The sequence below is a fragment of the Humulus lupulus genome, chromosome 8, assembly GCF_963169125.1.
Source record: "Humulus lupulus chromosome 8, drHumLupu1.1, whole genome shotgun sequence".
Classification (NCBI taxonomy): Eukaryota; Viridiplantae; Streptophyta; class Magnoliopsida; order Rosales; family Cannabaceae; genus Humulus; species Humulus lupulus.
The window spans coordinates 7,983,563-8,006,657 of record NC_084800.1 but is presented as its reverse complement, the minus strand read 5'-3'; the positions used below and the strand labels follow the sequence as shown (position 1 = coordinate 8,006,657).

General features: G+C 37.8%; 1 long non-coding RNA gene across 2 annotated transcripts in view; it reads right to left on the bottom strand.

Annotated features, from left to right (window-relative positions):
* Positions 1-23,095, bottom strand: part of LOC133793475 (uncharacterized) — a 47,030-nt gene that overhangs the window by 13,373 nt on the left and 10,562 nt on the right. Inside the window, exon 4 of one of the 2 annotated variants that reach the window (XR_009874839.1) lies at positions 19,135-19,657. The exons of the other annotated variant lie outside the window; for it this stretch is intronic. This is a non-coding gene — a long non-coding RNA (uncharacterized LOC133793475). Of the gene's footprint in view, positions 1-19,134; positions 19,658-23,095 lie in introns of those variants that run through there. 2 annotated transcript variants of the gene reach the window in all.

Below are 23,095 nucleotides of genomic sequence, written 5' to 3'. Positions count from 1 at the left end.
GTATTTTCCCGCCCTTTAGGAGTCGAAACAGTTCTCTTTCAGGAAACGGTTTTTTTCCTCTTTGATCCGTTTTTCAAACCATTAATGTCGAACCTAGCGTAGGAGTAGGTGCTGCTGGTTATTTAGACATGAGCAACGTTATCCCAATCTTCCACACTTAGGGGGGGGGGGGGAGAAAGACCTATTGAAGATGACCTCTTGGCCCAACTACTTGAAGGCGAAGAGAACCCATCTACTTTGATACCAGAAATCCCTTTTTCTCGTCCTAGCTCAAACCGTCCTCCAGTCCCCAATCAAAGAATGGCCCGAACCAAAACAAAAGCTCGAAAAAGGAATAACCCTAACTTCTCAGGCCAGCCTTCTGCTGATGCCCCCTTGACCAGTGGTCGAGGCGAATTCACTCTTGAGACCAATGTCCAAAGGTGTGCCCGCCCTCGCCATGTTGACTAGCCAGCCGTTACGTGGCACATCGTCCCTCAAAGTACGGTGACACTGCGGATGATTGCCAACTATTTAAACAAATACAATCTGACAGGTGTGACCTTAGTTAAACCATCTATCGACTAGCGAGCCAACCTGCCAGGCGGGGCCTACAGCGCCTGGTCAAGGTTTGGCCAGTACCTTCCCCCCACGAGGTCAATTTTCTTTTTGACCTTAAGTCCAACCCCAACCAAGACGGTACAGGGTTTTTTCACTTCTGCCATCAGGAATCCGGACGCACTTTTTTGTCCGACACCACCCATATCTCTATTGTGGGGAAGTATCACCATGAATACTTCCTCACTCCTGACCTTGCTACGGACAACCTGGCCTTCACCCGAGGAGGTAAAAATTCTTACACGAGTAGCTTCTTTACTTAGTGTTTTTCTGTCATAATATCTTGACATCCATTGTGTTCCAGGCCCCTGGTTACGTTCAGTCCCTACTCCAGGGATGGAGTCAAGGGCGACACTCTTAGCCAGCATGTCGAATGCTGATAAGAGTGTAAAAAACTTAGTCAACAAGGCTAACCTTAGGCTGGTTGGCCTTTGGGGCTCCCAATCTGTGACGAATGAACCCTCGGCGGGACCCGAGCAGGAACCCAAGCAGCAACCTCAGGCGCCTCCTCCTCGAAGGCGGCCAACTGGGGTTACAATCAGGTAACCTACCGTCCCCCCCCCCCTGAGCGGAGAAACCTTCAGTCCCCAAGGGCAAGGGAAAACAAAAGGCTGTCGAGCCTACCAAACTTTCTGACGATTCGTCGGATGTAAACGGTACAATAATCTCGCTTTTAAATAATTTTCCAATTCCCTCTCCTCTATTTGATGGGGATGGCAACTTTAGGAATGCTCCCTCTTTAAACTCAGATTTCTTCCAGGAACTAGGTAGTTCAGTAAATAATGCTACGACCAGTAGTTGTAGCCCGGGTACTTTACTTGTAATCCTTTTACTTTTATCTCTGTTCCCCCTATGACCATTTAATCTTACTACTCGAGTTGTTTCCTTTGGTGCAGGTATGGACTTCGAGGACGTCTTTGCACACTATCAGGCTGTCGCAGCCTCTTCTATCCCGAAGAAGGATAGCAAGAGGGCTCGAGGGGAAAGCAGCAAGACCCCCTCGAAGAAGGCTCGAACAGACGATGCTCCAGCCGCTGTCCCTTCCAAGGAGAACACGACACCTCCACCCCCCACCAAACAGTGGACCCCCACACCTGTGAATCCACAGCCCTCCTCTAGGGCCGCTGACAAGGAGGCATTGGACAACTTGCCCGAAGGCTCCCTGTCCAGCCTCGTGGTCGGGTCGGCCAGGGAGAGGATATATAAGCTCTTGAAGCACAGACGCAGCCAGGCCGCCATCAATGAAACTGCCTCAATGGAGGTCGACCAAATCATCAACAGAGGGTTGAATGAGATAGTAAGCGTAAGTCATCTTCTGCTACTTCATCATTTATGTCTGACTTCTTTTCCTTACTTTATCTCATTCTTTGTCTTCAGGGGCTGCTGTCTTTAACTGCTAGCTGGCGCCGTGCTAGGGTGTTGGTTTCTCAGGGATAGAACTTCGACTCCAGGCTTGCCCAGGCTAAGCAAGCACTTGAGGATGAGAATAACAAGCTGCTCGAGGAGAACAAGGAGCTGTCCAAGCTGAATGAACAACTGTGCGAGGACCAAGCCACTCTCACCAAGGAGCTTCAGGACAGCTAAGGGGCCTTGAAGAAAGCCAACGAGGATCAGCAAAAATGGAGGGAAAGTTCTGCACTTGTTACCCAAGAGTGTAAGCAGCTTAGACTCGATCTGACCGCCAGCAGGGATGAGGCGAAGAAGCTCGAGGAGCGACTGCAGGAGGTTGAGGAGGAAGGGGCCATGTACTTGAAGAAGTATAAGGAGGCCACTCTCCTCTGCTTTTACGACTTCTGGAAGCACAACCGGGAGGCCAACTTCAACTATCTTTCTGAGCGGTTGAAGAGAACTTTGATGGCGCAGTGCGCCACCCGGTTGGAGGCAGAGGAGAAGGCTAAGGCTAAGGCTCCTGCTGCTGATGCTGAAGCTGGTCCTCCTGCCGACCAGAGCACTCCCCTAATCCTCAAGACCCTCCTGCTCAGTAAATTTTTTTCTTTTTTTGTTTTGTTTTTATGGCCTACGGGTCTGCTTGTAAAGACAATTTATTTTTATTGCTGCAAGGGCAGCTTTTTTACTTATAACTGAACAATTACATCCAAGCAATACTGCTCGCGGTGCAAAAGCTTTTTACTTTTAATTGAACAATTACATCCGAGCAATACTGCTCGCGGTGTGAAAGATTGCCTTTGATATTATAATGTTTCTTTTTATTATAATATCTATTCGCATGACCGAACTTAGCATAGTACTTTGGTTTGATTTAACAAAACATAAATTTTGAAAAATACTCTAAGTACCGTAGCATTCTTTCACTCATTTTGTTCATGTGTTTACATACCCTTTGGTATGCTTTGCTATCGATGTACCTTATGTGCCCCCCAAGTGATCGAGGAGCTTTAGGTCCTTGGTCACTTGCCTTGACCACGACCTATGCGAACATTTCTTCTCGGTAGGAAATGTAACACTTATAATACAGCAAAACACACACGTAATGAACAAATACTTGTAAAAATAAATTTACAAAGGTTGGCAAGTATGACTGGCTGCGCACAGTCCCTTATAATCTCGTATTAAAAATGGACTAATCATGTCTTTACGAGTGATCTTAAAAAGAAATTACACTTATAAGCGATTAGCCATACAACGTGGCTAACCCTTTTTCGAAACTTGTAAAAAGTAAAATTTAATACAAGCCAGTCCTTTAAGAAGGATTGTTCACTGATAATACTTGCGTAGGTGTTCTCCATTCCAATAGCGTGGAACGAGATCTCCATTTAAGCGTGCAAGTTTGTAGGTGCCTGGATGAAGGACTTCTTTAATCTGGTAAGGCCCTTCCCAGTTTGGTTCGAGTACTCCAGCAGTGGGGTCGCGGGTATTTAAGAAAACTCGTCGTAGCACTAGATCTCCGACGTTGAATTTTCTTTCTTTTACTTTTGAGTTAAAATACTGGGCAACCTTTTGCTGGTACGCAGCAACTTGGAGTTGGGCTCGTTCTCGTATTTCTTCAATTGAGTCTGGGGACTCCATCATTAGTTGGCTATTCTGGCTCTGGTCGTATGTAATGCGTCGATGTGAGGGGGGATCTAATTCGACAGGTAACATAGCTTCATATCCGTATGCTAAGGAAAACGGGGTATGACCTGTCGCTGTTCGATGAGAAGTTCTATACGACCAGAGGACTTCAAGCAACTGTTTTTGCCATGCTCCTTTAGCGTCTTCAAGCCTTTTCTTCAGGGTGTCCTTAAGCGTTTTATTCACTGCTTCGACCTACCCGTTTACTTGTGGATGCGCAACTGAAGAAAAGCTTTTAATAATCTCATGCCTTTCGCAGAAGTCTGTGAATACGTCACTGTCAAACTGGGTTCCGTTGTCTGAGACAATCTTTCAAGGAAAACCATATCGGCAAACAATGTTCTTGATGACAAAGTCAAGAACTTTCTTGGTCGTTATGGTAGTGAGGGGTTCAGCTTCGGCCCATTTGGTGAAGTAGTCGACTGCTACAACTGCGTACTTCACTCCGCTTTTTCCTGTTGGCAGGGATCCAATTAAGTCTATACCCCATACTGCGAAAGGCCAAGGACTATGCATCTGCTTTAACTCGTTTGGAGTTGCGCGTGGGATTTTGGAAAATCTTTGACACTTATCCCACTTTCGCACAAACTCCATTGAATTTTCGTTCATAGTCGACCAGAAATAACCCTGTCTTAGAATCTTTTTCGCCAAACTTTGCCCCCCAGCGTGATCCCCGCAAAAGCCTTCATGTACTTCCTTCATTAGCTCCTTAGCTTTCTCTGGTGTAATACATCTGAGCAGTGGCATGGAATATCCCCTTCGGTATAGAACACCATCGACCATAATATACCTAGCAGCCTGCCTTTAAAGAGTTCTGGCCTTGTTCCTATCTGCTGGTAGTACACCATTTGTAAGATACTCCAAATAAGGCGCCATCCATGTATCTTCCATTCGGATTTCCATACTGGTTTCATTTGCTCGTATGCTTGGCTCGCTCAATCTTTCCACTGGCACGATATTTAAAGTGTCAGCATCTTTCGTGCTTGCGAGTTTGGTCAAGGCATCTGCGTTCGAATTCTGATCCCGGGGTATTTGCTGGAGGGTATACTTCGTGAACTAGGCTAACATGTCTTTAGTTTTTTTCAAGTAGGTCACCATTTTTAGGCCCCACGCTTGATATTCCCCTAGAACTTGATTCACTACCAGCTGTGAATCATTGTAAATATCCAGCACCTTTATACTCATGTCTTTTGCCATTCTTAATCCAGCGAGGAGTGCTTCGTATTCGGCTTCATTATTTGACGCTGAGAAGTCGAACCTAATGGAGCAGTGAAATCGATGCCCTTCTGGCGTTATCAAGATTACCCCTGCTCCCGTGTGAGATTCGTTGGACGACCCATCTGTGAATAACTTCCACGAAGGAGCTTCATCTTTGGGCTCAGGCGCACTAGGCTTTTCACACTGCTCGCTGTCTGGGAGTTCAGTGAACTCTGCAATAAGATCAGCCAAGACTTGTCCCTTTACTGCTGCTCGCGGTGAATATGTAATATCGAACTGCCCCAGTTCGACTGCCCATTTTAATAAACGCCCAGCCGCCTCTTGTTTTTGGAGAACTTGCCGAAGGGGCTGGTCGGTTAAGACTGTAATGGGATGGGCTTGGAAGTAAGGACGTATCTTCCTTGAGGCCAAGATTAAACAGTATGCTAACCTCTCAATGGGAGGATACCTCAGTTCTGCTCCGATTAGCCTCTTGCTTACATAGTAAACTGCTTTTTGTTCGCCTTCTTCCTCTCATACTAGTATCGCACTAGCAGCAACTTTAGTGATCACCAGGTAAATGAACAAAGTTTCTCCTTCGATAGGCTTTGATAAAATAGGAGGCTGTGCCATATGGACTTTTAGGGCCTGAAAAGCTTGCTCGCAGTCTCCTGTCCATTTGAACTTCTTGTTGCCCCTAAGTAGATTGACGAAAGGGACGCATTTATCTGTTGACTTGGAAATAAATCTACTTAGGGCTGCAATTCTACCAGTTAAACTTTGTACATCTTTGATCTTCTCTGGCGATTTCATGTCGATCAGGGCTTTTATCTTGTCGGGGTTGGCCTCTCGATTCCTTTTGAATTAACAATGAACCCCAAAAATTTCCCTGATCCAACTTCGAAGGAACATTTGAGAGGATTTAGTTTCATCTGGTATTTGTTCAATACGTCGAAACACTCTCGTAAATCCTTCACATGTCCTTCCGCTTGTTTCGACTTTACCAGCATGTCATCCACGTACACCTCCATGTTTACGCCGATCAATTCTTTAAACATTTGGTTAACCAATCGCTGGTAAGTCACACCTGCGTTTTTCAGTCCGAAGGGCATTACTTTGTAACAGTATAATCCCGTATCGGTTCGAAAGCTGGTGTGATCCTCGTCAAGGGGATGCATGCTAATCTAATTGTAGCCTGAGTATGCATCCATGAAGGAGAGGATCTCGTGTCCTGCAGTAGCATCGACCAACTGGTCGATCCTTGGGAGTGGGAAGCAATCCTTCAGGCAGGCTTTATTGAGGTCTGTAAAATCCACACAGGTTCGCCATTTGCCGTTAGGCTTGGGAACCAGTACTGGATTACAGACCCACGACGGATAAAACGCCACCCTGATGAACCCATTCTCCTTTAATCTTTCAACTTCTTCTTTTAAGGCTCTCGACCGATCTTTATCGAGCAACCTTCTTTTCTGTTGCACGGGTGGAAAACTCTTGTCTATGTTCAAGACATGGCTGATAACTGCAGGATCTATCCCAGCCATGTCTTTATGCGACCAGGCAAATACTTCCTGGTTTTTCCGCAAAAACTCCACTAGTGCATGCTTCGTGGTTGGTTCTAAGTTTTTCCCGACCTTCACGACTTTGGTCGGGTCTTTCTCGTCAAGTTGGACCTCTTCCAGGTCCTCGACGGGTCCAACATTTTCCTCAAAATCCCTAAAGCAAGGATCTAAATCTCTATCCTCACTTTGGGCAACACCCTATTTGGTGACTTCATCACCAGATTGGGTTTATGTATCAATTGCCATCTGCAACCTATCTGGGGGAGTGCTCTTCGATGTTACCTTCTTCGCCTTTGTGACTGAGGCGTTGTAGCACTACCTGACTTCCCTCTGGTTTCCCAACACGCGTCCTACCCCTGCGTCTGTCGAGAATTTCATGGCTAAGCCCGTAGATCAACCAGTATAGGCCTCCCAATGACAACATTGTACGCCGAAGGACAATCGACTACTATGAAAGTAGCGAGTAATGTTCTGGTAGCAGGCGCTGTACCTACTGTCACTGGTAGTCTGATTGACCCTGCTGGGGCGAGTCCCTCACCAGAGAAGCCGTATATTGTTTGGTTGCAGGGATCCAGGTCCTTAACGGTTAACTTCATGCGTTCCAACGAAGACTTGTACAGGATGTTCACCGAACTTCCTGTATCAACTAGCACTCTCTTCACCATCATGTTGGCCATTTGGATGTCCATAATCAGCGGATCGAAATGTGGGAACCGGACATGTTGGGCGTCGCTATCAGAAAAGATTATTTCGCCCTCTTCTGACCGAGCCTTTTTTGGCGCGCGGTCATCCACAGTCATCATCTCGATGTCCTGGTCATGGTGCAGAGTCCGAGCATATCGTTCTCTGGCCTTTCCGCTGTTTCCCACGAGGTGCGGGCCTCCGCAGATGGTTAACAATGTGTCAATCATGGGATCAGGCTGCAAAGGTGGTGAGCGTTGGCGTGTGGGCTCTTGCTCGTTGCCACCTGGAGCCTCTCGTTGGGAATTTCCCGAGGCCCGTATATATCTTCTCAAGTGTCCTTGTCTAATAAGGAACTCAATCTCATCCTTCAGCTGGTTGCATTCATTGGTATCATGTCCGTAGTCATTATGATAACGACAGAACTTGGTGGTGTCTCTTCTCGAAATATCTTTTCGAATGGGAGCAGGTTTCTTATAAGACACGCTGGAACTCGTGGCCTGATAAACCTCTCCCCGAGACCCAATAAGGGCAGTATAGTTAGTGAACCGAGGTTCATAACGGTTACCCTTGGATCGTTTATTGTCAGAGGTGGAAGGCTCATTGTGTGGCCGTTTCCCTCCATTCTTGCCATTGTCGTTGCCTTTGCCGTTGCCGTTGGGCTTAGACCCATTGGCGGCTTTGGCGAGCTCGGCAGTCCCCTTATCCTTGCCTGGGGGCTTCCCTTCATTGGCAATAGCATCTTCGAGCTTGATGTATCGATCAGCTCGATCCAAGAATTCCTGGGTAGTTCTAACCCCATGTTTTTTTAGGCTGTCCCATAGAGGCGTGCGGCATTTAACCCCTGCGGTTATGGCCATCATCTTGCCTTTGTCTCCCACTGTTTTTGCTCCAGCAGCTGCTCGCATAAAGCGCTGAACGTAGTCCTTCAATGGTTCTCCGTCTTGCTGGCGTATTTCAACCAGCTGGTTTGCCTCAGTCGGGTGCACACGACCCGCGTAGAACTCTCCGTAGAACTCCTTTACGAACAATTCCCAGGAAACTATACTTGCAGGAGGGAATTTGAAAAACCACTCCTGTGCGGCATCAGAAAGTGTTGCAGGGAAGATCCTGCACCGAGCATCTTCGGACACTTTCTGAATGTCCATTTGTATCTCAAACTTGTTGACGTGAGATACCGGGTCACCATACCCATCAAAATTTGGAAGCGTAGGCATCTTAAACTTGCTAGGAGTTTCTACCATAGCTATCCTCTGGACGAAAAGAGTGCATTTTCTCCTATCGTGGTCGATATAAGACGTTCTTCCCCCGACCAGCTGCTGCATTGCCTGGTTGAGGGCATCTATCTGGGCCTGTACGGCGCCAGGAATCGCCGTGGCCTCTGGTGCTGGGGGGCGTACTCGTCGTTCCGCTCGCGGCGATCGTTGAGTACATCTCTCAAATCCTCGTCTCTCCTCCGCTGCTCACTAGCCCCAAGCCGGTTGAAGACGTTATTTTATCTGGGCTGCCCCCAGCGTCCCGGCTGTCGGGTTGGTCATCTCGAGGTGGATGGCTTCTGCCTCCACCTCTTTCTTCATTCCTCCGACCGGCATTTCCTCTGCCCGAGTCGGCCTCGTTATAACCATGGCCATCTCTGAATCTTGATTGGCTATGGTGGAATCGACTGTTCCCTCGGTTGCCTTCCCGGGGTGGATCCTCCAGAGCATTAGAGGGTGGTCTGCGTTGGTCGGTAGGTCCCCGTGCATTATCATGTCGTGGGGGGCCTCGGATCGCAAAGCCTAACTCTGAGTTCCTCATGTTACCAGGAGGACGCTGTCCTCTGCTCGGAGGGTTTGGCTCATCGCCCCTGTGGCGTCTAGGACTACGAGGCGGCTGCCCGGCCCTATTCTGCCTCTGCTGCGGGGGATTGCCGCGACCAGCTTGGGATAGAGGTTGTGCTTCAGGGTCCCTTAGCGGGACATCGTCCTGAGGCGCCGGTGGCTGCTCGGGCCTTTGTGGGCTCGAGGGCTGGATAGGCGAGCTAGGATTGGGACCCCTGTGGGGCGGCCCATTTATAGGTTGATCAGGCTGCGAGGTAGGCGCAGCCTGATTCCTAGCCAGTTGTAGGGCTGCCTCGAGGGCTGCCATGGCCTCCCTCTGGCGACGGTCCATCTCCGCCTGTCTTTCACTCAGCTCCAAGCGCTGTCGTTCAATTTCTTGTTGCTGCCGCGCCATGATTTCGGCAGCACTTTCCTGGCTGGCCCTCAGATTGGCCAGTTCATCCTGCAATATCCCTAGGGTATTCTTCACCGTCTCGGAGTCCATTTCTTCCTCATCAAATTCCAAATGTGGCTCATCATCAGCCACGTTTGGAGGAGGAGGCGGGTGAGATGGTGCAGCGCCAGCCGCCTGTCCAGTTTTCTTGGTAGTTTTCGCCATTGATCTTTCAACGATAATGAATCAAGCTCTCAATGAAAGCACCAGAATGTTGACCCTGATTTTGGCCAACTGACACGGAGTCAAATTTTCTTGATGTGGACAAACACGTCGGAAAGAATGTGATGACGAAATAATAAAGAACACAAGAGTTTATAGTGGTTCGGCCCTAGAATCTGGTAATAACCTACGTCCACTTGAATTGTTATTGATATAGAATTTAAAGGAGTGATCAAAGAACTAGGGTTCAATGAGTTTCACCAACCTCTGAAGAACAAGACAATATATCAAATGATCAGAAAGCGAAAAAGAAGAAGAAGATCCTTTTCCCTTGAGCCCTCCTTCTCTATTTATAGGCTCAAGGAGGATTTACATTAATTTGTTACAGATATTATTTCCTAAATAATCGGATACTCAGGAAATCATGGGAGATAATTTCGGATATTATCATAACTGCATAGGATCTTTTCCGCGTATAGCATGCGTACGACCAGGCTGGTCATATGAAGAGATCGAACGTCGTGACAGTAGATGTCTTCCTGGTCGATGGTCGAGCACGAATTCTGCCAGATGTTAGCCACGTGTACTAAATGTTTGCCATGTCATTCATGCTTGTTTTTTGGATAACAAATGGTAGATTGTAAACATGACTTAAACTTAGATAAAATTAGATAAATAAATAATTAAACAAATTAAAATAAGATATTTTTTTTAGATATTTTACAATGATAATTATTTAAAAATAATAAAACCTTATATTTTATAACTTAAATAAAATTTAATTAAACTTAAACTTCACGTATTAGAATAATATCATATTAAATATATAATATAATATAATCTACTATCAACTAGCGATAAACTTAAATTTAAAATCCACGTATACTATTAACATTATATTAAACATATAATATATAATCTCTTATTGTCACTGTCAAATTAAAAAACTAGAACAAACATAAATTTATTTTAAAAAAATTAATTAATTAATTAAAATAGGATATTTTAAGATATTTTATGATAATTTAAATAATTAAATCATATTTATTTAAAAATAATAAAATCATACATATCATTTGTTTATCTTATAAATTTGTGTAATAGTTTATTTTTTATCAAGTGATTGAATCTCTTTTTCTTCATCAAATTCACAAAAGGACATTGCGAGATATATTAGAAACTAAAAATAGTTGATTCATGTATACTATTGTCTACACTATGACTTTTTCTATTCTTATTTTATTTTTATTATTAATTTCTTTTTAAATATTATATATATATATATGTCATGTAGCCATGTAAATATATATATATATATATCTATGCCAATGTTGAGTTCAGATGTCATATATGTAGAGATTATAGATATAAATATTTATATGTACTACAGAACTATAATTCATATTCTATTATATATATTTTAAAAATAGTGAACCAATTTTTATTAAAATTATAGAAAATGTTTACAACTTTAAAACTAAACAAATATACATTGCACAATACTTCTACCTAATATATAATCAAATGTTTATTTAGAGAAAAAATGTAAAGAAAATGTTTACAACTTTAAAACTAAACAAATATACATTGCACAATACTTCTACCTAATATATAATCAAATGTTTATACAGAGAAAAAATGTAAAGAAAATAAACTGCAATTGTTGATGAAAAAAACATGACAAAGGTTTAAAAGATTCTCAATATCAATACTTAATTCATATATTCATAGCTAATAAGAGGGGAAGAAAAGAAAAAACAAAACACTGTTGCCAGTTGCCGTGGAAGACTTCTAAATGAAGAAGAAAGTAAAAACTTTTTTTCTTATATAAAAGAAAAAAGATAAAACAGCCTGGTAAATAATTTATGCCTTACCTTCTTTTGAAAAAATTGAATATTGATATGTGTATCAAAATTGTGCACCAAAATATGACACCTACTGACGTGATACTTTTTTTTAAAACAGTAAGTCCCGCCTGAAATAAATTTGATTGATTAAATGAAAATGCGTTGGTTTAATATTTTGGTGCACATATAAAAAATTATATATGTAACTTGCAAAAAATGTCACGTTAATGTGATCAACACCACATAAGGTGACTCTTTACAATTGATTAGTGATACTCCATATTTATTACAAAACTAAATTGTGTAGATCCCGATATTAGATTAAACCAATAACAGTATGCCAACTTCATATGACGTTGGACACCACTAGTGCCCCTTAGAATTTCTAAACAATTGGGAGCACAACTGGTACCCAATACCATATAAAAAAGTGACATACTATTATTGATGCAATCCAATATCGGGGCTCACATAATTTGAATTTATAACTAATATATGAAGTATCGCTAACCAATCATAGGGAACCACCTCGTGTGCAGTTGAACACCTTAAATTACCCAATAGCAAGACTTATTTTTAGGGATCTAACCTAACACTTGAAAATGGGGCCAGTGAAGTGACACGCCATACCCATAAAACACTAAATAATTGTACTATGTATATACAATATAAAATATATGAGAAATGCTAAAGGGGATCACCAATTATTGGTATAATCCAATATCGAATCTCATACATTTGAATTTAATAATTATTATGATGTATCGTTAACCAAATATAGAATTTCACCTCATGTGGTGTTGAGCACGTTAAGGTGCCAAATAACATCACTAATATATCCGTCTATTCAGTATTTGCTTCTCTCAGCTCGTGTATCTCGGTTTTTTTTTATTTCGAATTTAACATCACCTAAAATGAGGTAGTTAACTGCGAATTATATGTATATATATATTTACTAATTTTTTTTATAAGAACCTATCTTCTATCAAACTATACCCTCAAAAAAAAAAAAAAAAATCTATGTACAATCTTTGTGTGTCTCAAGCAAATGAAAAGATAACTGTGTCCCATTTTAAGAGCACTGAAGTAGAACTATTCTATTATATATTTAGAATATCTCAGTAAAACTTTACGTTTTGTTTTTTTATTTTAACTCAAACTTTTTTATTTATAGGTCAATAAATTATTGTTTGTAGATATAGATTAGTATTGTTCATTGAGGAAAAACAAACTACTGCAGATAAAAAAGTGGAGCCGCCGAGTCATCCACTTAATTATATCAAATTTATATAAATGTCATGTAACCATGTAAATATATATATATATTTATATGTACTACAGAACTATAATTCATATTTTATTATATATATTTCAAAAATATTGAACTAATTTTTATTAAAATTATAAAAAATGTTTACAACTTTAAAACTAAGCAAATATACATAGCACGATACTTCTACCTAATATATATATATATAATCAAATGTTTATTCAGAGAAAAAATGTAAAGAAAATATACTGCAATTGTTGATGAAAAAAACATGACAAAGGTTTAAAAGAGTCTCAAGATCAATACTTAATTCATATATTCATAGCTAATACGAGGGGAAGAAAAGAAAAAACAAAACACTATTGCCAGTTGCCGTGGAAGACTTCTTAATGAAGAAGAAAGTAAAAACTTTTTTTCTTATATAAAAGGAAAAAGATAAAACAGCCTGGTAAATAATTTATGCCTTACCTTCTTTTAAAAAAAATTGAATATTTATATATGTATCAAAATTGTGCACCAAAATATTACACCTACTGACGTGATACTGGTTTTTAAAACAGTAGGTCCCGCCTGAAATAAATTTGATTGATTAAATGAAAATAAGTTGGTTTAATATTTTGATGAACATATAAAAAATTATATATGTCACTTGCAAAAAATGTCACGTTAATGTGATCAACACCACATGAGGTGACTCTTTATGATTGATTAATGATACTCCATATTTATTACAAAACTAAATTGTGTAGATCCCGATATTAGATTAAACCAATAACAGTATGCCAACTTCATATGACGTTGGACACCACTAGTGCCCCTTAGAATTTCTAAGCAATTGGGGGCACAACTGGTACCCAATACCATATAAAAAAGTGACATGCTATTATTGATTCAATCCAATATCGGGGCCCACATAATTTGAATTTATAACTAATATATGAAGTATCGCTAACCAATCGTGGGGAACCACCTCGTGTGCAGTTGGACACCTTAAATTACCCAATAGCAACACTTATTTTTAGGGATCTAACCTAACATTTGAAAATGGGGCCAGTGAAGTGACACGCCATACCCATAAAACACTAAATATTTGTACTATGTATATACAATATAAAATATATGAGAAATACTAAAGGGCATCACCAATTATTGGTATAATCCAATATCGAATCTCACACATTTGAATTTAATAAGTATTATGATGTATCGTTAACCAAATATAGAGTTTCAGCTCATGTGGTGTTGGGCACGTTAAGGTGCCAAATAACATCACTAATATATCCATCTATTTCAGTATTTGCTTCTCTCAGCTCGTGCATCTCGGTTTTATTTTATTTCGAATTTAACATCACCTAAAATGAGGTAGCTAACTACGAATTATATGTATATATATATTTACTAATTTTTTTTATAAGAACCTATCTTCTATCAAACTATACCCTCAAAAAAAAAAAAACAATCTATGTACAATCTTTGTGTGTCTCAAGCAAATGAAAAGATAACTGTGTCCCATTTTAAGAGCACTGAAGTAGAACTATTCTATTATATATTTAGAATATCTCAGTAAAACTTTACATTTTGTTTTTTTTATTTTAACTCAAACTTTTTTATTTATAGCGCAATAAATTATTGTTTGTAGATATAGATTAGTATTGTTCATTGAGGAAAAATGCAGATAAAAAAGTGGAGACAGTCAAAAGCAGGAATAATGAAAACTTGTGAGAAAAATAAAATAAGTTCTTGATTTTTTTTTTTTTATAAATACTACTTTATTTATTTGTGGTTTGCTTAAATATTAACTATAAACGCATGAATGTAATAGATTATTTAAGGAATTTAATCAAATTTATGACCTTGCTTGTAAGTAAATGGAGGGTATAAAATTTGAGATTTAATTGACCGGACATATAATAATAGGCTGAGAAAGTCGACAGAATGATAATGCATGGGGCCGCCGAGTCATGCACTTAATAATACAAATGAAGAAGAAGAAGAAGAAGAGAGTGAAGAGGATCATATAATGCATTACAACTACTCAGTAGGAATGAAACACGTGATCGAATGGTACTATTTTACCTCAACGCCATGACATTTATAATAATATTTATATGATCGATACTGATCATCACCAGGCTCATAAATTTAATAAAGACATACTAGCTAACTTACCAAACCTAATAAATATAGAAAATGGAATCCACATACACTACTTTTCATTTTCCCTCTAATTCTGATTCCTACAAAGATTTGACTGCATGCTTCCTTTGTAAAAAATTTAAGATAAACTAATCCTTTTCAACAAGACACCTTGTTTAAAATGTGAGCTATATATATATATATTCTATATATGTGGTGTATGTTATGGGTATTATATTTGCACCCCATGTCAACCCATTAGTTAAAATAAAATTTAATTTTTAACATTTTTTCTCAATATTTTTTTTAGCATTCTTTAATTTTATTTTTTGTTCATTTTAATATATATTTTTTTTAAATAATGTATATTTTTTTAGAAAAAAAATTCTTATTTTAACAATTTTTTATATATTTTTTATTTAAATATCTAAAAATTTATATTATTTATATGTATTTTTTAGAATGTGAAAAAAAGTGTAAGAAAATGTAAGCACAAGTTGAAAAAAAATATATAATATATATTAATTTTTAATAAAATTGGGTGTACTAATTTTGAGGTTCACGTATGTTATTTATTTGGCGATTCTAACGTTGTATATTGTTAGTGTATATAAAATATCACTTCAAAAAATAATATCACTTAGGCCAACTCCAATGGGAGTTGCCTTGCTTAATACTTGTCAGAATTGGTCAAAGAAGGAAAATAAAAGCTGATGTGGAAAAGTTAGTTTGTGTTGAAGTTTGGCAACGTCGCCCAGCAGTGGCAACGTTGCCTTCAAATTTTTTTTTTTTTCTTTTATTTGATTGGTTGAATTTTGATGTGACAATTTAAGCCACACTTACCCATTGGAGTTGGCCTTATATATTAAGTTATGACCCAAACCTATTTATTGACGACATGATCTCTCTGTAAGTTGAACTCCAAGCGTGCATCCATACCAAATCTTACTGTCGATCCTCTTTTTTTGAGGCTCTCAAGTTTACGTGTGTTTGTTTATGAAAGATTATTTTATATGGATTGTTAAGTGTTGCTCATGTATTGTCATTATTAGTATATAAAGATGATTGCACAATCAATATTACATAATATTACTAGGGAAATATGAGTTTTATACTTAATGAGAGGTTTTAAGTAAAAAAAATGCTAGGCATTTAAATCATTTCAAAAAAATGCAAATTTTTTTGACAATACCCAAAATACCCATTTCATAATTTTTCCCATTCACCTCCCCTTCTCTCTTCCTTCTCTCTCCCTCAACTCATTCCTCTCAACTCCCTCTCTAGAAAAAAAATTCATAGGTAAGGTAAAATATAATAGAAATCAATGTAACGGTAAGTATTCCTTACTTAGGACACTAAAATACTACATTTTCGAACAGATCTGGGCATGCTTTTTGGGTTTTTTTTGCGATTTTTTTCAGATATAAAATTTTGAAATCTGCAGAAAATCGACGTGGTTCGATGGTGCTTGATGCCAGCTCGATGGAGCCTTCAAAATCATGATTTTCATGAAAAAATCGATGTTGCTCGATAGTGGTTCGATGGTATTTGATGCGATTCTTGCAAGACACGTAATTTTTCACTCGGGTGTCCGTTTGGGGTGATTTTTTTTATTTTGGGTATTTTTTCAAGATCTACACGTTTGAGATGTGTATATACATATTTGGGAAATGTAAATCTTGAAAAAAATGACAAATGCAAAACAGACCTCATGTTCAAGATATGTTTTGGTATGTTTTCAAGTTCTAAACTTTGAAAATGTGTATGTGAACATATAAAACGTGTAGATCTCAAAAAAATACCAAAAACAATCATCCCAAACGGACACCCGAGTGAAAAATTATGTCTCTTACAAGAATTGCATCGAACCACCATCGAGCAACCATCAAACCACCATTGAGCAACGTCGATTTTTTCATGAAAATATTGATTTTGAAGGCCCCATCAAGCTGGTATCGAGCAACAATCGGGCAAAGTCAATTTTCTACATATTTCAGAGTTTCAGATATAAAAAATAACTCAAAAATCATGCCCAACTCGATGCTTGCTCGATTGTGTTCGATGCTGCCTCGATGGCGCCTTCAAAATCAATATTTTCATGAAAAAATCGACATTGCTCGATGGTGGTTCAATGGTTGCTCGACGGTGGTTCGATGGTGGCTTGATGCAATTCTTGTAAGAGACATAATTTTTCACTCAGATGTCTGTTTGAGACGATATTTTTTTTGGGTATTTTTTTGAGATCTACACGTTTTAGATGTTCATATACACGTTTTCAAAGTTTAGAACTTGAAAACATACCAAAATATATCTTGAACATGAGGTATGTTTTGCATTTATCATTTTTTTCAATATTTATATTTTCTAAATGTGTATATACACATCTCAAACATGTAGATCTTGAAAAAATACCCAAAAAAAAAAAAAAACTCACCCCAAACGGACACCCAAGTGAAAAATTATGTATCTTGCAAAAATCGCATAGAACACCATCGAACCTCCATCGAACCACCATCGAGCAATTTTTTCATGAAAATCTTGATTTTGAAGGCCCCATCAAGTTGGCATCGAGCACCATCGAACCACAGCATTTTTTTTGCAGATTTCAAAGTTTCAAATCTGAAAAAAAATCGCAAAAAAAAAACCAAAAAATCCTGCCCAGATCTGTTCGAAATGCAGTATATTAGTGTCCTAAGTAAGGAATAATTTCTATTACATTGAGTTCCCTTATATTTTACCTTACCCATGAATTTTTTTCTAGAGAGAGAGTTGAGAGGAATGGGTTAAGGGAGAGAGAGGGAAGAGAGAAGAGGAAGTGGATAGAAAAATTATGGGAGGGGTATTTTGGGTATTGTCAAAAGATTTGGCATTGTTTTGAAATGATTAAAAGACCTAGCATTTTTTTATTTAGGACACCTCATTAAGCATAAAAACTCAAAATTCCCTATTACTATCGGGCCATAATAGGATGGACATAACATATTAACACGCTCGTGACCCATAGACACGCTCTAAAACGTTTCTGACTCATAAAAATGCACATACCCTTTCATTGTAAGTTGTGATGATACAAGTGTGTTTAGAGAGCGAGAGAGTAGTATTCATCATACCCTTGCACTGTTGTTTTCTTTTGTGTATGTTGATTGATGAATGTGATGAGCACAATGTGAAGCATGATGATTCATAACCATTATTACAAGGTAACAATTTCTTTCTTAAAACTAATTTGATGCCTTAAATATAAGATGATATAATTATGCACAGTTGAGCAAAGATTGTTGTTGATCAATTCTTGATTATTGTTTAATGTTCAATCACTGTCAACAATTGGTATCAAGAGCCAGCTCATCTGATTTTAAGGCTCAAATATATTTAAATTTATTTTTTCTATTTTTCTCCAAATTTTTTCCATACCCACGGTTTTTTTAGAGACCCATATGCAAAAAAAGAAATTGAATTTTTTCAAACATTTTTCGGGTTTAATGTTCTTGGGTTGTTGAAACAAATTTGGTAAAACTATTTTGTTGCATTATTACAAGCAAAGATGGGAGAAATCAGGTTTTATAAAGCATAAAAATGGCTTGCATATTTTGATATGAGATGGAGTTTTCTAGGCATTTATTAGATGTTTTGGAGCTTGGGAAAGATCGGGAATGGGTCGGGGATGAAAAGCCCCATAATCACCGGTGAAATGGGTGGTCGAAAAGCCCAATAATGGGCAGACTGCAAATCGGGTCGAGAAGACTCGGATCGTGGCCCGTGGGAACTAAACGGGTGAGAGAGACAAGTCCAAACGACTCATCGTTTGGCCATTTCATCAGAAAATGACGCGCCGTTTGGCGCAAGAAGCTTCGTCGTTTTCAGTAAAATGACATGTCGTTTCTGGGTGACAGATTAAAAAAAGAGTTAGATTTATGGCGTGTGGGGGTGCGTGCAGGGTTCTTTTTGGACCAAATTTTCACCATTTTGACTATCTTTTATTTTTTTCACTTAATTGTGTAATTATATTTTTGGGTTTGGTCAATTAAATGATTAATTGATACATAATTACACAATTAAATTAAATTGAATTATTTTTTTAATAATTATCATCTCTCAATTTTAGCATGCATTATTCATTGATTATAAGCATAATTATATTCATGCAATGAAAATTATTTTCTGAAATTGGCATTTTGTGAAAATATAATTATGCTATTGAATAATTAATTAAATGCTTATATACTTATCTATTGTGAGTCTGAGCATGTCAATTTTGCTAATCATAAAATTGTGACAAATTTGTAATCTTATGTATTCATCTGTCGTGAGTCTAAGTCTACAATTTTGGAATCTTGTTAATTAATTTAATCTCAAAAAAGGCCAACCTCGATTTATTTTCCATAATTTTGTTGTATATGCCTCTTGTAATTTTGTGAATTTTTGTTATTATTATAAATTCTTTTAGGCATATACTATGGATAATTTGAAATAAACTACCGATTATTATTGGTGCATTAATCATGAATATTATCACCAATTTCTTGTTTCTATTTTGGTAATGTTAGAAATTCTAAAATGCGCAATTGACCTTATTTGATGGTCATGAGATTAAAACTACACATTGAATGTATTATGCTTACCTGTTGTAAGCTTTCACAGGTCAATTATTGAAAATTGTGATTTTTAGTTAACATTTTTTTTCTCCCATATCAATCACAATTAATACTAAGTTCCATGCATGCAATTTAGTCATCTTGTCGATGATTTTATTGTTGGGTAGGATGCTTAGATGGTGAAGGAAACACATTAGATGTCAAGAAATCGCACAATTTTTCTATCTTGCCGGTAGTAAATTGATGCAATTGGTTGTGATACTTGACACTTGGTGCGGTCGTCTTTACCTGTGTAGGAGTCATATGGTTTGTTAGAATGAATCTAGCATGATATGATCGTTTCTGCTGATAGATCATTGAGAGAGCTAAGGAAACGAGCACATAGCATAATCTTTGTTCTTACATGCTTATTGCTATTGCCCTTGGATATTTCCTTTAGCTTCAAGCAATCCTAAAATCTCTACCATTTTCATTATCGGGAGAGACAATAATTCATATGATTTTTGACATATCGATCTCTCATTAGAAAAATGGACTAGATCATAGAATTGATTAATCTTGATGCCATAGTTGATTTTTTAAAGGATGCCAAGTTACTCCTTAATCAGTGGGAGTATTGAGATGGGTGTCAATTGGAAATAGTGAGGTATATATGTGTCGATCGATCCTACTATGATTGCTTTTATGAGGATGAGATTGCCTAGGAATTTCCTGAGGTATTTGAAGTGAAATTCTTATATTTTTCAATAATGATGAGTTCAGAAGACTAGTGTTTTGGTTTTATGCTTTGAGATAGTTTTGGTGGAACTAGTGAGTAATTTTTTATGATTTCCTTATAATTGAGGCTCAAGATATGACTTTGATCATAAGTGGACAAATTTTGGATGAATATGACAACGGATGTGTGATGGTCATTGCCTATTCCGATGTGATAATCGTGTTAATTGTGGATGTCTGTAAACACAATGAATATGAATTTAATGGGATAATGCATGTGTACTCAATATCATATTGTTGTTGCTACTGATTTTGAGGATAGTTAAGCTATGCCTTTTGGGATATATTGATTTATTAAAGTCTAAAATGATAGAATGTTTCCACGTAGTGACATTGTTATTTTAGTCACAATTTTGGAGGAAAGGTTGAAAAAAATAGAGAGCATTAGGCTTTGACTTATTCAAGGATAGTACACATGTTCATTATGAAATGACTGTCAAAGTTAGTGATAGTGGGTTTGCTACTCATTTGTCCATAAAGATTGATCTATAATATATAATACCATGTATGAGTTTTGAGAGAGATGCAAAATATGATTATTACCTTTTTGATGAGATCTCACTAGCATGGCTATCTTGGGCACAGTCTCCTCAAAGTTTTTACTCATTAATGTTTTGATAAGGTCATTTTTGTATTAATATTCGATAAGTTTTTCCATACTTGGATGGTGTTATGATAACATTTTTTAGTAGTTTTAACTTAGTTTCGTGAGTCTACAACATATTTTCTACATTTCATTTTATGATGATAAATCTGAAATTTTGATGGCAATTGTAGTTTATGATTCATAGGTCAAAAAACACTCGTTGAGATGTGGTTAAAATGAAGTTTTAGGAGCATTCTAGGCTTTCGGGATTAAAGTGTTGAAGTGGCGGCAACGTACAAGCTCTCTAACTTCGAGAATTGAAGAAATTGAAGATACGCCGCAGCCCAAAAAAAAGCAGGGCGTTGCCTGCTGTGTAGAAAAGTGAAGTTGGGTCGTTGCCCAGATTTTTCAGGTTGCGACATGCGTGACCAGTTTTGCCTATGTTCCTTTTTAGGCCGCAACACACATAAATTTATGTTGCGGCCTGCGATATTATTTTCAGATTTTTAATTAGATTTTAAATGTAATTTAAAGAAGACTATAAAATATTTTTAGGGTTAATTTGAGATTAAGTTTTATTACGTTTTTTTGAGAGAAAAAGACTCATAAAGGGCCGGAGAGAAGACTACAACACTATTGTTCATCAATCTAGATTATTTTCTTCCCTTAATCTCTTTAATTTTAATTATAATTATGTTTGTGATTATTTTTGCTATTATGGAGTAGGTTCATTTTAGGTTAAGGGTTAAATCAAAAACCCTAGACATGAATTTTTGATTGTTGATAATGAGTATTATTCTTTAATTTATCTCAATATTAAATTGTTTCTATTTTTCCATTTGAATGTTATGAATTTTGTGATTTCTTATTAGGTGGCCAACTAATAGTTTAGGATTCTAAGTGTATATGATAAATTGCAATTGATAGTAATGTCGAAAGAATTGTTGATTGTGATGAAAAATAGAACCTAGGTTAAATAAATTTTATGCTTCATTAATTTATTGCCTAGATTAACTTGTTTCCATAGGATTTAATGCTTTAACTAATTTAAATAGATTGTATGCTGCATAGATTTATTGCTTGGATAAAAGAGTTAATTATTGAGTGTTTTCGCCTTGATTACTTGTAATAGGGAGATTGAGATAATTGTCTGCTTTAGCGTTATCTGCGGGGTTAGTAGTTTAATTGAGAAATTAGAATAATATTTATTATTAGTGATTGGGAGTGATTGTTTAGGGTGGAGATTAACCTTTAATTGCTTCTTAATATCGTAATATCAATCTTTATTTACTTTCTAGTTTTATGTTATTTAATTTTGAGTTTGAAATCTAAATCCCCCTTTTAAGTCCTAGTGCTAATTATTGAATAATAAAGTGAACGATAGTCCTCGTAGATTCGACCTGTGCTTGCTATTATGCTAAAATAATTGAAAGTATTGAAAGAAAAATAATTGTTAAATTTGTTATGGTATACGACATGCATCAAATTTTTGGTGCGGTTGCTGGGGACTATTGTTATTCATTTTATTATTCATATTTATTTTTCTAATACTAATTAGTTTCACTCAAGCAATTTCAGGTGTATATGTCTGGTGAAGACGATACCTAAGAAACGTTATTAAGGCTTAAACAATATCTTTGGTCATCGTCAGCTTCTCATTCTTCGAGGACTATCACCGATATTCCACTCTTTCAACGTCTTGCTCAACAAGTCAATCCTGTTAAAGTGCCATTACCATCTGAAAATTACTCTAATTCAGACGATTCAATTAAGTCTTCTAAGACAATGGCTCATAATAGGACGTTCAAAGAGTTGGCTGCGCCAGATCTTGACCAACAACTACTATGCATCCATTATCCACCTTTAGTTGTAAACTTTGAGCTGAAGTCGAGCCTCATCCACTTATCGCATTTTTCCATGGGCTGCCCAGTGAGGACCCGAATAAACATTTGAAGGAGTTTCATATTGTCTATTCTAGTATGAAACCTGTTGTAGTGATTGGAGAATAAATTAAGCTGCGAGCTTTTCCTTTCTCATTGAAGGATGCAGCTAAGGAGTGGTTGTACTATCTTCCACCCGGTACTGTTGAGACCTGGAATGGTATGAAGATTATGTTCTTGGAATGATATTTTCCAGCATCTAAAGTTGGAAGCATCAGAAAAGAGATCTGCGGTATAAGGCAATATTCGAGGGAGTCACTGTATGAGTATTGGGAGAGATTCAAGAAGTTGTGTGCTAGTTGTCCCCATCATCAGATAAGTGAAAAACTCTTAATCCAGTACTTTTTCGAAGGATTACAATCATTGGATAGGAGTATGATTGATGTAGTCAGTGTGGGTGCACTAGTTGATAAGACTCATGCT